Source organism: Zea mays, chromosome 1, assembly GCF_902167145.1.
Source record: "Zea mays cultivar B73 chromosome 1, Zm-B73-REFERENCE-NAM-5.0, whole genome shotgun sequence".
In the NCBI taxonomy this organism is placed as follows: domain Eukaryota; kingdom Viridiplantae; phylum Streptophyta; class Magnoliopsida; order Poales; family Poaceae; genus Zea; species Zea mays.
In genome coordinates this window covers 304,215,755-304,227,513 of record NC_050096.1, presented here as the reverse complement: position 1 = coordinate 304,227,513, position 11,759 = coordinate 304,215,755, and positions in this window count along the sequence as shown.

The window sequence follows — 11,759 nt, the reverse complement described above, 5'->3', positions numbered from 1 at the left end:
AGCGCGACGCATGGAGCCTCTTCATCATCTAGCTCATCAAGATCAACTTGCTCTACTTGAGAGCCGTTAGTCTCATCAAACACAATGTCACAAGAAACTTCAACTAGTCCAGTAGACTTGTTAAAGACTCTATATGCCCTTGTGTTTGAATCATAACCAAGTAAAAAGCCTTCTACAGCCTTAGGAGCAAATTTAGATTTTCTACCTCTTTTAACAAGAATAAAGCATTTGCTACCAAAGACTCTAAAATATGAAACATTGGTCTTTTTACCGGTGAGGAGTTCATATGATGTCTTCTTGAGGATTCGGTGGAGATATAACCGGTTGATGGCGTAGCAAGCGGTGTTGACCGCCTCGGCCCAAAACCGATCCGAAGTCTTGTACTCATCAAGCATGGTCCTTGCCATGTCCAATAGAGTTCTATTCTTCCTCTCCACTACACCATTTTGTTGTGGCGTGTAGGGAGAAGAGAACTCATGCTTGATGCCCTCCTCCTCAAGAAAAGCCTTCAATTTGAGAGTTCTTGAACTCCGTCCCATTGTCGCTTCTAATCTTTTTGATCCTTAAGCCGAACTCATTTTGAGCCCGTCTCAAGAATCCCTTTAAGGTTTCTTGGGTTTGAGATTTTTCCTGCAAAAAGAATACCCAAGTGAAGCGAGAATAATCATCCACAATTACAAGACAATACTTACTCCCGCCGATGCTTATGTAAGCTATTGGGCCGAATAGATCCATGTGGAGTAGCTCAAGCGGTCTGTCGGTCGTCATGATGTTCTTGTGTGGATGATGAACACCAACTTGCTTCCCTGCTTGACATGCGCTACAAATCCTGTCTTTCTCAAAATGAACATTGGTTAGTCACAAAATGTGTTCTCCCTTTAGAAGCTTATGAAGATTCTTCATCCCAACGTGGGCTAGTCGGCGATGCCACAGCCAACCCATGTTAGTCTTAGCAATTAAGCAAGTGTCGAGTTCAGCTCTATTAAAATCAACTAAGTATAGCTGACCTTCTAACACTCCCTTAAATGCTACTAAATCATCACTTCTTCTAAAGACAGTAACACCTATATCTGTAAAAAGACAGTTGTAACCCATTTTACATAATTGAGAAACTGAAAGCAAGTTGTAATCTAATGAATCTACAAAAAAAACATTGGAAATAGAATGGTCAGGAGATATAGCAATTTTACCAAGTCCTTTGACCAAACCTTGATTTCCATCCCCGAATGTGATAGCTCTTTGGGGATCTTGGTTTTTCTCATAGGAGGAGAACATCTTTTTCTCCCCAGTCATGTGGTTTGTGCACCCGCTATCGATGATCCAACTTGAGCCCCCGGATGCATAAACCTACAAAACAAATTTAGGCCTTGTTCTTAGGTACCCAAACGGTCTTGAGTCCTTTGACATTAGAAACAAGCACCTTGGGTACCCAAACACAAGTCTTTGACCCCTTGTGTTTGCCTCCAACATATTTGGCAACTACTTTGCCTGATTTGTTAGTGAGTACATAAGATGCATCAAAAGTCTTAAATGAAATGTTATGATCATTTGATGCAATAGGAGATTTCTTTTTAGGCATTTTAACATGAGTAGAACGCCTAGAGCTAGAAGCCTCATTCTTATAAATAAAAGCATAGTGAGAAACAAAATGAGTTTTCTTAGCATGAATTCTCCTAATCTTATCCTCAGGATAACCAGCAAAATATAAAATATAGCCCTTGTTATCCTAAGGCATGGGAGCCTTGCCATTAACAAAATTAGACAATCTTTTAGGAGGGGCATTAAGCTTGACATTGTCTCCCTGTTGGAAGCCAATGCCATCCTTAATGCCAGGGTGTCTCCCACTATAAAGCATGCTACGAGCAAATTTAAATTTCTCATTTTCTAGTTCATGCTCAGCAATTTTAGCATCTAGTTTAGCTATATGATCATTTGGTTGTTTAATCATAGCAAGGTGATCATGAATAGCATCAACATTAATATCTCTACATCTAGTACAAATAGAAACATGATCAACACTAGATGTAGAGGGTTTGCAATCATTTAATTCAACAATCTTAGCATGTAAAATAGCATTCTTATCCCTAAGATTGGTAATAACATCATTGCAAACATTTAGATCTTTAGCCTTAGCAATTAATTTTTCATTCTCAATCTTAAGGCTAGCAAGTGATTCATTCAACATGTCGATCTTAGCAATCAAACTAGCATTATCATTTCTAAGATTAACAATTGAATCATCACAAACATTTGATTTCTCAACCTTAGCAATTAATTTGGCATTTTCATTTCTAAGGCTAGAAATAGTGTCATGGCAAGTGCTAAGCTCACTAGTCAATTTTTCATTTTTCTCTACCTCCTGAGCATAAGCATTTTTAACCTTAACATGCTTTTTGTTTTCCTTAATAAGGAAGTCCTCTTGGCTATCCAACAGTTCATCCTTCTCATGAATAGCACTAATTAATTCATTTAATTTCTCTTTTTGTTGCATGTTAAGATTGGCAAAAAGAGTAAACAAATCATCCTCATCATCACTAGAGCTAGCCTCATCACTAGATGTTGCATACTTAGTGGAGGATTTAGATTTTACCTTCTTCTTCTTGTTGTCCTTTGCCATGAGGCACTTGTGGCCAACGTTGGGGAAGAGGAGGCCCTTGTTGATGGCGATGTTGGCGGCATCCTCATCGTTGGAGGAGTCGGTGGAGCTCTCGTCGGAGTCCCACTCCCGGCAAACATGGGCATCACCACCCTTCTTCTTGTAGTACCTCTTCTTCTCCTTCTTCTTCCCCCTCTTGTCGTCGCCCCTGTCACTGTCACTAGAAATAGGACATTTTGCTATAAAGTGACCGGGCTTACCACACTTGTAGCAAACTTTCTTGGAGCAGGGCTTGTAGTCTTTCCCCCTCCTTTGCTTGAGGATTTGGCAGAAGCTCTTGATGATGAGCACCATTTCCTCGTTGTCGAGCTTGGAGGTGTCGATGGGGATCCTACTTGGTGTAGAATCCTTCTTTTCTTCTTCCATTGCCTTGAATGCAACGGGTTGCACCTCGGGTGTTGAGGTGGCGCCTTGCTCGATGATTTTCTTGGAGCCTTTGATCATTAATTCAAAGCTCACAAATTTTCCTATCACTTCCTCGGGAGACATTAGTTTATATCTAGGATCACTATGAATTAATTGAACTTGAGTAGGGTTAAGAAATACGGGTGATCTAAGAATAACCTTGACCATTTCATGGTCATCCCATTTGGTGCTCCCGAGGTTGCGCACTTGGTTCACCAAGGTCTTTAGCCAATTGTACATGGCTTGCGGGTCTTCTCCTTGGTTGAGCATAAAATGACCGAGCTCCCCCTCGATCGTTTCCCTCTTGATGATTTTGGTCACCTTGTCTCCTTCGTGCGCGGTCTTGAGCACGTCCCAAATCTCTTTGGCGCTCTTCAACCCTTGCACCTTATTATACTCCTCTTGACTTAGAGAGGCGAGGAGTATAGTGGTGGCTTGAGAGTTGAAGTGCCGGATTTGGGCAACCTCGTCCGAGTCATAGTCTTCATCCCCTACGGATGGTACCTGTACTCCAAACTCAACAACATCCCAAATGCTAGTGTGGAGTGAGGTTAGATGGTGCCTCATTTTGTCACTCCACATATTATAATCTTCACCATAAAAAATGGGTCGTTTGCCTAATGGGACGGAAAGTAAAGGAGTACGTTTGGAAATGCGAGGATAGCGTAGGTGGATCTTACTAAACTTCTTGCGCTCATGGAGCTTAGAAGTTACGGACGGCGCGTCGGAGCTGGAGGTAGATGGCGACGAAGAGTCGGTCTCATAGTAGACCACCTTCTTCATCTTCTTCTTCTTGTCGCCACTCCGATGCGACTTGTTGTGAGAGTGTGATTCTCCCTTTCCTTTGGAGCCAGACTCCCTTGATGGAGCCTTCCTGTGGCTTGTAGCAGGCTTCTCGCCGGTCATGACCTCCTTCTTGGCGTGATCTCCCGACATTACTTCGAGCGGTTAAGCTCTAATGAAGTACCGGGCTCTGATACCAATTGAAAGTCGCCTAGAGGGGGGTGAATAGGCAAATCTGAAATTTATAAACTTTAAGCACAACTATAAGCCGAGGTTAGCGTTAGAAATATAATCAAGTCCGAAAGAGAGGGCGAAAACAAATCACAAGCAAATAAGGCGGATGACACGGTGATTTGTTTTACCGAGGTTCGGTTCTTGCAAACCTACTCCCCGTTGAGGTGGTCACAAAGACCGGGTCTCTTTCAACCCTTTCCCTCTCTCAAACGGTCACTTAGATCGAGTGAGCTTCTCTTCTCAATCAATCGGGACACTAAGTCCCCACAAGGACCACCACACAATTGGTGTCTCTTGTTTTGATTACAAATGTTGCAGGAACAAGAATGAGGAAGAAGAAAAGAGATCCATGCGCAAGAGCTCAAAAGAACACGGCAAAACTCTCTCTTCTAGTCACTATTGCTTTGAGTGGAATTGGGACTTGGAGAGATTTTGATTCACTCTAATTGTGTCTTGAATTGAATGCTATAGCTCTTGTATTGAATATGTTGGCTGAAAACTTCGATGCCTTGAAGTGTGGTGGTTGGGGGGTATTTATAGCCCCAACCACCAAAGTGGCCGTTTGGAGGGGCTGTTGTCGTATGGCGCACCGGACAGTCCGGTGCGCCAGCCACGTCATCCAACCGTTAGGGTTTGACCGTTGGAGCTCTGACATGTGGGGCCACCGGACAGTCCGGTGGTGCAACGGACAGTCACTGTTCACTGTCCGGTGCGCCTTCTGACGCCTGCTCTGACTTCTGCGCGCGCAGGCGCGCACTGTAGCGTTTCACTGTTCCTTTGCAGATGACTGTTGGCACTGATAGCCGTTGCTCCGCTGGCACACTGGACAGTCCGGTGTTACATCGGACAGTCCGGTGAATTATAGCGGAGTGGCTCCCCGAATTTTCGAAGCTAGCAAGTTTGAGTTAATCCACCCTGGTGCACCGGACACTGTCCGGTGCGCCAGACCAGGGCAGCCTTCGGTTGTCTTTTGCTCTTTTTATTTGAACCCTTTCTTGGACTTTTTATTGGTTTGTGTTGAACTTTTGGCACATGTAGAACTCATAATCTAGAGCAAACTAGTTAGTCCAATAATTTGTGTTGGGAAATTCAACCACCAAAATCATTTAGGAAAAGGTTTGACCCTATTTCCCTTTCAACAAGGCCAAAGGTCGCCCCCTCTCGAATATCGGGCATGAATTCGGAAACTTTCATATGGAAGATATGCACAACTAATTCAGATCGATCACATGGCTGTTGTCCGGGCTTGAAACATAGTGCATCTGATATTTCTTGCCACTTGGTGTTGCATGTGAAGGTCACAAAGAGATCAGGAGGACCGTATACTCTATAGATAGTCATTGTGTCCTGGTAGTTCAACACATAATATCTCCTGCTTCCAGTAAAGGAAGGGGGCACAATAACTCTGCTACCAACAGAGTCAGCGCTAGCCATACCCCTATCAATATCATTTGTTACCCTAGTAGGTTACCCTAGTTTTGTTTACCCCACACCTTGCATACAAATGAATTATTGGGTAGTCTTGCTATGCTCTACCTGGTTTTGGGATTAATATTATATTTGAATTTTGATCATGTTCCAATATAATTTAATATTGCTGGATTATTATTGTTCATGATAAGATAACTTTGTTTAATTGGAACATGAAGAACCACCCAGGAAAATAGTGCTACCACAAGGGTTTAATGGGACACCCTTGGCTGAATAATTAGGAAAGCTAGTGTGAGTTAATCCTTTCCCGAAAGGGGCAAGAGGGGTGGAGTTGTGCGGGTATAGGGAGGTCCTTGGGTCGGACTGTCTTTTTAGCTTTTCGGACGAGGGATTCCTATATCGCCTTCGGCCCGGAATCCGTAGCGGGTTCTCTCCTCTAGTGGAACTTTGTAAAGGCCTCGTAGTGTGCCCTTGCCTACTCACCTTGGCAGTGTTTAAGGGTCTGCGCAACCCGAGGCAAATAAGGGATCACGACTTATGGGTAAAGATGCGCAACCTCTGCAGAGTGTAAAACTGGTATATCAGCCGTGCTCACGGTCATGAGCGGCTCGGACCCTCACATGAATAATTTATGAAATTAAACTTAATCTGTCATTTGCATCGCATTGTGAGATTTATCATTAATTGTGCTCAATTATTTAATTGGGATGGTATTCACTTATACTTAGTAATTGCTAATAAAATTTTGACCAACTCTAAAAGCAATGCTAAGCCCTAACCATTATTTGTTGATCAGCCTTACACTACACATGAGCCCCACCGTAAGTGAGCTCATGCACATTATTCCCCACACTTGCTGAGCGATGAACATCTGTGAGCTCACCCTTGCAATAAACCCCCCCCCCCACAGGTGAAGAGCAGGTCCCACCGGAGGAGGATTACTACGACGAGTTCGACGAGATCTAGGTGTTGTTTCCGAGTCAGCTTGATGGCGCCGAGGAATAATATTAGTTCGATTTAGCTCGATTTATTTATTATCAGTTATTTTCTAAGGCATTTTCGTTAAGTAATAAAGATTATGACATTCGTCTCTATACACTGAGTCATTGTATGTGTTGATCTTGTTTGGCGCACATATGAGACGCGCCCGGGTTTGCCCTTAAATCCGGGTGTGACAGAAGTGGTATCAGAGGCGATGTTGACTGTAGGACGTAACCTAGACAGACCTGGACAATCCTTGCCTACTTACCTTTGCTACTCTGGTTCTTTCTATACTTTCCTTGATCCTGTCTCATCTTTCACTGCTCTACTCTGACTACTCTTACCTCTTCTACTCAAAAGACAAGAGAGATTTCACACTTTGGAATCCTGCACCCAAACTGATCCTTAAGAATAGGACACCTAATCCTTATATAGATATTTATGTGCTTTAATGCTTGTTCTTATGATACCTGTTTGATTTGGATCTTTGATTGAGTGAAATATCTGTGGGGATATATCCACAATAAAACCTAGTATAGTAGGTGCATTCTAGCATGTACCAACATAGATGCAGTGTAGTAACGATGGGTAGGTGGCACTCTAATCTATTGAGCTATTGTGACCCAAAAGATCGTAACCTAAAAGTCAAATGTTCCGTATTTACCCATTTGTCTTATCTACAAATCTATCTTACCTTATGTCTCTAACCCAGATGGTCAATACCAGGAAGGGAGGAGGTGTCGATCTACCTGCACGCATCCGTCGAAGGAGAGCGGCCACTAGTTCCGAACCGCAGATGGATCCCCCAAATCCACCACCTGCTGGGGCAGAAGCCTTCTTCATCGCCTAGACCCACCTGCTACAGCATATGGCTAACGCAATAGCCAACATGCAAGCTCAGCTCAACAACAATCAGCAGCATCCACCACCACCGCCACCATCCAGGGATAAGCATCGCGAGTTCATGAGCCATAAGCCACCCACTTTTTCCAGCTCCCTAGATCCACTCTAGGCTGATGATTGGCTGAAGTCAGTGGAGAAGATGCTCAACATTGCCCAATGCACTGGCAGGGAGAAGGTCTTATATGCATCGGGTCGCCTTACTGGCCCCGCTGCTGACTGGTGGGATTCTTATTGTGCTGCTCATGTCTCAGTGGCCCAGTAGACATATCGGGTGAACTGACATCCTCGGTCTGTGTTGAAGATGGCAGGAAAGGTGTCCCGATGAATTCAGAGATAACCCAGTCGCAGACGGTAACTGCGGATCCATCAAGTTTCGTTGCATCTGCTGTAGGGCGTACAACCTTAGAGGTATATGTTGGGTCATCCAGGGCAATGGACCCCTGATTCAAAGTGTCAGCCTGCAGTGCTCTACGTTTTCTTATGTACTCTAACTTTCCCTCTTTCCACCTTGGTGTCTGATTTTACAACCTAAGGCATTCACGCCTATAGTCCCTCATGCCTAGGTCCGGTTCCCCAATGCCACGAACAGTTTCATGCACACTACCTGGAATAAGGCATGTCTTCGCTTAAATTGCTTGGAATATGATGTTTTTGCTTATTTAGTCAAGTGAACAATCATGTACCTGGTGTCAGAAGGTCTCTCGTTGTGACAATGTCATTTGCCTAGAATGTCCCATTTCTATGCAGCTGCTCTCTATCATCATCTGGATGCACATTTACTTTTTTGTCTCCATCTACAAAATATGAACACAATTACTTTCCAATTGTAGGTTTATGTACAGACATATTAATTTAAATTTGACGGGTTTCATCACCTCCTGACACATTGGTCATCACATTTTGTCCCTTCTTTCGTTGACACGCTTCACGATGCTTCTTATTGAACTCGTTCCTTTGTTCAACCGACATTGTTGCACGCCTTTCTCTATTCCATTGCCTCTTTCGTTCGATAGAATTACCAGTCGATGAAGTGTTTTTATTAGAACCTTCCATGGTATCATCCTAGTCATTAGCCAAATCAATAGTGGTACAATGATTTGCATGGCTAGAAATCTATTTAGCATACGTAAAGAGCTAACATAATAGACAAAAGGCAGCAGTGGTTCAATGAAACAACGCACGTGCAAGAATTGTTATACCTGCAATGTCATGTGTTGCGAAATTTGTGAAATCAATGGTGCTATACATTTATCTGGGAAGCTAACTGCGAATCACGATGAAAACCAAAAATAGGATTAATACATACTCACTAATCAACAAAAGGATATATTGAAATTATTGGTAAAATGATCATCTACCTAAACCAAGATGCACATCTCCACTTATTTCAATGTTAACCGCCTCATGTGTCTGGTTCGTATTAATGTCTTCTTCATATATTAACCATATACAAAAGGCTACATGTCAACTTTGTATAGTAGGGACATGTAGGTATAACAATTAGGAATTTAAATTTTCATTGACGTGCTTCAGACGGATCCTAATTTTATCATTCTTTTGTTCAATGGATATCACGACATATCTTTCCTTATCTCTTTTCCTCTTACGTTCCTTAGCATCGACAATTGGTCCAAGCAAGTTCGATTCATTTTGTTCACCTATAATGTAAGTTTGTGTATTAGTGTTCCCCTACTTACTATGTTTCAATCATCAATCGACTCTAATGTACCGACTTTTACCTCTAATGCTGGTGTTTGAGATATCTGTGAATGGTTTGCGACCAGCATTATGTCCCATCTGATCAGTAACAAGAACAGTTATCTAGAAAACATGAGCATATAAACAACACTGCAAGAGGGCCGACAAATACATGGAATTATATAAGAAGATAACATTAGTGAATTGTTCGGATGAATTTTATGCAATCAACCAGTTAACCAGATTGACCATCAAGCAAGAATAAAATGGTCATTGTTAACCAGGCTAAGATAGGGGTCCTAAATAACAAGGATCACTCAGCCACTTAACTAAATGTGCACTGGGCAATCTTTAATAGTCGTGAGGCAAGAGCTAGGCACTTTGTTAACAGATAATCTAGTAGACACTGATATATTCAAGATGGTTAACTGATCAATCTGCAATTATGTCCCATCTGATCCATAACACTGATATATTCGAGATGGTTAACATGAGCATATAAACAACACTACAAGAGGGTGTAGTCTCAATTAATAGGTAGTTAGCCATGATTATGCAGTTAGCCAATTACACATGTCATCTTGATCCTGTTTTAATGTAATGTATACGAGATCCAGTGTACTGTTATGCCGCAACCATTTTGATTGAAAGTGTAGTAGAGTGAATATTTGTGGTTTGACTGCATTGCGCTATAAACCTAAACGCAGTTTGTAATCATGTGGAGAACTGAGAGTAAAGTGAGAAGACCTAGAGAGAGAAGACAAGTGAACAATTTTGGTTAGTTTTTTAGTCTATTTTCGAATGTAGTAAATAGAATGGAATAAATTATCCAAGTCAATGCATTTGAAAGTTTCTTTGCGATTCTGATAGGCTAGGTTATTTGTTTTCAGTATCAAGGATTCTAATTGTGGCACTACTATAACCTTGTTTCCTGCATAATAAATCTTATGTTACTTACCTTATATCCTAGCAGATCCTAGGGATGCACCCATTGATTATAGAAAGCAGCAAACGCGTGGCCAATAAATTCTGTGGGTAGGATATAATCTTAAGTGTAGCTAGCGGTAAGCATCTGAAAGTGATTCCTGTTCCTACCATTTTTAGGCCACGCTTTGCTAGCCTAAAGAACACGTGGAATTTGGAATGTGAGTTTTAGACAGATGAGGATTGCTCTATTAATATTTTTATTAGCTGCACTTGAGCATCTATATTCCTTTAATCGGGAGGCTTGCCGGCATGGTTATGTAGCACATCAAATTTTGGATAAATCATCAATTACAAAGGCATGAGGCGGTTCAGTTTAGTTAGTGTATATTAGATCAGCCATGTATGACCAAAATCTTATCAGATCCTGTTGCTTTTGCACGAAAACGTAAAAAGTGACCCACAAATACAAATCCAATCATGCGACTGGCAGAAAGGGAGCCCCAAACGATACCCGCCATCATTCGACCCTCATCATAAACATGATCAAACAATAACACTTGTGCAGATCCAACTGAAAGGCTGGGCCGGTCGTGCCCAAGCCCGGTGCCTAATAATTCCGGTGTCCCTCCTCCATTGGGCACATACCTAGTGTATGCATGAAAAGCGAAGTTATGGTTTTAATGTCAAACATGACACACCATTAAATCAATGGTGTCTAAATGGAGAACGTACGGGCTTGACAATTTGCACAAAAGATAACTAAAAGATTTAATGATCCACTTATTTATTCAATTCCTAATAGAACAAAATGTTTTACAAATCTTGACACATGTAAGTTTAATCAAGAACACTACAACATGTATTCTATCATAGAATACAGATTTACAGAAATTCTAGACTCTATCTACTATGCCTTTGTTCTTCAAGAAATCTAACAGCAAACTGACGATTGTTCCGTGCCACCAAAGCTTTTTGAATTGCTGCATTGAATGCCACATTTAGTCACATGTATACGTAGTTCATGATATAATGAGAACAATTATAATAATTTCAATGTAAGTAATTTTTTAAAATACTTACATTCAAAATAATGGGTGTTGTGATGGAACGGATTGAAGTGTATTGCTGTTTGATCCGAAGACTTGAGGCACTCTAGAATTGCACATTTAAATCTCCATTACGAATCATTATAAAGCAAAAAATAGTGATGGATGTGTTTGCAAGGCGTAAACATATGCTGTACCTTGTCTTCTGAATAGCCGAAACATAGTCCCAATTATTATGCCATAATCCTCCTTAGCCAACGCCCAGCGAAGTGTATTTTTGTTTAGTAAGTCGTCCCAAACTTTAATGGTATGTAAAGACCACCTAAGACATTGATTTTGTGAAGAATAGGTTAGTACTATATAGATTTTACATCATATCGATAATTAATGGAATATACCTAGCATCTATTATAACAATCTTCCTGAATGGGCCCCACATTGTGCGATGAATTGTATCCAAGTGGACTACAATAACCATAATGTCTACAAAAATCATAATGAAAAATGGATTAATACTGAATTTTGCATAAGGGATGTTTTAATAATTTTAGGAGATCGATATATTCTTACCAACTAAAGTCCTATTTGGCAACTCGGCAATATCAGCAAGGTTCAAGAATATATGTTTTGGGAATGGCGGCATTTGAATTAGAACAGTGTATGGCTCCATGAGAGTTTGTTGGGTGAGATACAAT